Source organism: Lygodium microphyllum, chromosome 4 (genome assembly GCF_053477565.2).
Source record: "Lygodium microphyllum isolate KBCC chromosome 4, Lygodium_microphyllum_v1.1.10, whole genome shotgun sequence".
NCBI lineage: Eukaryota > Viridiplantae > Streptophyta > Polypodiopsida > Schizaeales > Lygodiaceae > Lygodium > Lygodium microphyllum.
In genome coordinates, this window is record NC_141138.1 from 52,168,338 (window position 1) to 52,172,436 (window position 4,099).

Genomic DNA, 4,099 nt, shown 5'->3' on the forward strand with positions numbered 1-4,099 from the left:
CCTCCACCACCTTAATCATGTGATCAATGTCTCCCCAGGACCAAATCCCCATGAGGCCCCATCATCATTGAATCCCATAACCACTCTTCAAATCACCAAATCCTCATCATCTCAAACTAGAAAGTGTCATGGGACTGACACTCATCTAGGAGAGGGTGTAATGTTATAGACATGTTATGAACCATACATCCCAAAAAGAAGTAGAGGAAGACCAATGAAGCCCAAGTCAAAAAGTGAATAAAGAAGCTCATTCTGCATAGGTGAGAAAAGTGGAGGAGAAGGCAAACTCAAAAAAACATGAAAGAGTACTAAATATTCTAGCAAGGTGCACTGAATATTCTAGCAAGAGCACCAAATATTCTAACAAGATGCACCAAATATTCTAGCAAGGAAAGCACAAGGTTCACTGTAGTTCATTTTATAAAATAATGCTAGGTTCTCTCCTGTGAAAATTGTAAAGTCTAAGAACGGGCATAGGTAAAAGGATAAGTCAACTATAAGGGAGTAGGGAAGGCAAGATGCCTAGTCATGTAAAAAAGGGAATGGGTGTCGAAGGGATTTAGGGCTTGTAAATAAAATCAAAAAGTAAATGAGAAACTCATTCTTTGGTGCCAGTGGAAAAAGTGATCTCTCCTTCTTCTCTTCTTCTCTTCTTCTGGTGCGCAGATCGGATGTTGTACGCTCGTGTAGTGAATGCCGGAAGGTCCCCAAGAACAAAAGAACTCTACTTTTTGCACAAAACTCAAGGTAAAAAGCATGCACGACATGAATAAGAGTCCAATTGGGTGCAATCTCCCCCCATGCCTTGTGTGAGCGCTCCACAAAGCATGTATTTTATGTATTAATCATCTTCAAGCTCAAATAATAGCCCAAATTACAAAAATAGCAAGCTTTTGGCTTTTGAGTTTGCTTTAGCACAAAATAGAAATAAAGCTAATGGGCAGCGCCCCAAAGAGTCAGGCGTACCCAATACAATGTCCAAATACAAATATCATAATCGTACGCCCATGCACATACAAAATAATAAATAAATATCCAACGCCTCAATAAATAGGCGCGACAAAATATAGGTGCCATGCCTAAGGTATGTGCCCATCAAAATATAAGTGATAATTCGAATACTCGTTATCCTCCAATGCTTTCCTCCGCCACTACTGCTATCTCTACACATCAACTGAAGCATTCACAATCGTTAGTAAAATAATACAATTAAACCGTCAAAAGTGAATACCTAGCAGTCTTCAGCTACATAAATAAATCAACTGGTTAGAAATCAATCCTAACCTTAATTTATTACGAGTGCGCACTCTAAACTCATAAACGTTTATTAATTTAATATGCATTTTGCGGAATCACCTACTATGGAATCACCCATGTACACACTAAATTAATGAAACGCCCGAAAAGGATAGGCGTCCCCATCAACTTCTCGCACAAAGAATCCACTTTGTGTATGAGCCCCGGTCAACAAAGTTTACGGAATCCACCGTAAAACCTCACGGAATCCACTGTGGCACAAAATCCACCGTGAAATATGCCTCCTGGCATCATACCCCCGCGGTGGGATAGCAATTGACCTCAATTGCTATTAGCTCAATGTGGAGCTAGTAGAGTGGGAAAAGCATTTAAGTCTCTGGCGTGCATCCATTGAGCTTCCTCTATAGGATGGTTCTTAAATTTGACTAAATATCTAGAATATCTTCGGCCAGTTCTAGTGGTCATAAAGTCAGTATCTATGATAGCTTCAGGTTCAAGTATTTCAATCTCTTTCTCTAATAAAGGTGGGTTTTCATAAACAGGGTGTGCAGGTAATTAGCCTCTAAAGGGTCGTAATAAACTAATGTGAAATGTATTGTGAATTTTCCAGTGAGGTGGTAATTCTAACTTGAATGCATTGTCATTGATTTTGTGAATAATCTTAAATGGTCCATAGAATCTAGGGGCTAATTTCACAACTGGGTGTTTATCTACACTTTGTAATCTATGTTTTTCTATTCTCAACCAAACATAGTCATCAACTTTGAAATTCATTGCTTGTCTTTTCTTATTGGTTTGTTTGGTATATGATTGCTGGGCTTTGGCAATCATGTCTTTAACCTCATCAAAAATAGTAGCGTGCATAGTAGCAATATCATCAGCACTCTGAATTCTATTTGATAAAGATGCAACAGGTGTAGACAATCTATAACCATAAATCACTTCAAACGGTGCTTTCTTTGTAGATGTGTGTGGTGTATTGTTATATGCAAAGTGCAGTAAATGCAAATGTGTGTCCCATGTCTGTGGTTTAGAAATAGTGTAAGTACGTAAAAGATCTAAAATAGTACTGTTAGTGGCTTCTATTTGTCCATTAGTTTCAGGATGAAATGCAGATGAGAAATCAATTTTTGTTCCTAGGTTAGCAAACAAAGTAATCCAAAAGTTGTTGCAAAATCTAGAATCACGATCAGAAATAATAACTTTTGGTAATCCATGGTTAGTGAAAACAGTTTTCAAAAACAATTGTGTTGCCTGAGATGCTGTTAAAGTTTTCTTACATGCAATGAAATATGCTTGTTTACTAAACCTGTCTACTACAGTCCAAATCATGTCATGGTTAGCTTTAGTATTAGGTAAACCAGTAATAAAATCCATAGAAATTTGTTCCCATGGTCTTGATGGAATAGATAAAGGCATAAGTAATCCATACTGTTTACCATGATGTCTCTTAACTCTTTGACAAATCAAACATTCAGAAACGAAGTTAGATACATCAGTGTCCATATGTGGCCAATAAAAATCTTCAGTTAATGTACGTAAAGTAGATATGATACCTCTATGACCTTGATATGGAGGACAATGAATCTCATTCAAAACAAAAGATCTGAAGAGAACTGTAACACATAATCTCTTTTCATAAAACATGAATCCATAAGATAGTGAATCAATAGGAATCCAGTTATTTCCAACTAATTTATTCCAATCAACATGAAAAGTAATGTCCTGATGATAAGTATCTTTCATAGGAGTTAAAGAATCAAATGATATAACAGAAATATTATGAATGGTGGGTCTTCTACTTAATGCATCGGCCACTACATTTTCTTTACCTGTTGATATTGAATGATAGGATGGAAACTCTGAATAAAGGCTGCCCATTTGATATGTCGGTTAGATATTTGGGGTTGGCTAAGTAAATGTCTAATACTTTGTTGGTTAGTCTTAATCATAAACTCAGAACCCATTAAGTAATGTTTCCATTGTCTTAAAGCTTGTACTACAGCTAATAATTATTTATCATATGTGGAATATTTAAGTTCGGAGGGTTTTAGTTTACAACTAGAATAGGCTATGGGATGATTGTCTTGCATAAGTAGGGCTCCTATTCCAGATCCGCTAGCATCAGTAACTACTAAAAAGAATGGTCTATTAAAATCAGGTAGTTTTAATACAGGAGCATGGGTTAATGCATGTTTCAATAAGTCAAAAGATTTTTGTTGATTATCAGACCAATGATAAACAATACCTTTCTTCAAAAGTTTAGTCAAAGGCAAAGCAAGTAATGAAAAATTTCGCACAAACTTCCTGTAAAAACTAGCAAGACCTAGGAAATATTGTAACTCATGCACATTTTTAGGTATAGGCCAGTTCAATATTGCCTCTATTTTCTTAGGGTCAACTTTAATACCATCAGATGATACAATATGACCTAAATATTCAATTTCTGTTTTAAAGAACTGACTCTTTTCCGGATTAGCATACAGTTGATTATCTTTCAACAACTTGAAAACCAATGATAGATGTTCATAATGTTCTTTCTCATTTTGACTAAACACCAAAATATCATCAAAAAATACAATAACAGAATGCTGATATTTCAAAAATATACGATTCATCATTCTACTAAATGTAGCAGGTGCATTAGTCAATCCGAAAGGCATCACTAAAAATTCATAATGACCAAATTGTGTTCTAAATGCAGTCTTGAATATGTCAGACTTATCTAATCATAATCAGATTTAAGGTCTATTTTACTAAATATGGCAGAACCTTGCAGTTTATCCATAAGCTCATCGACTCTAGGAATTGGATACCTATTCTTTACAGTGATCTTATTTAA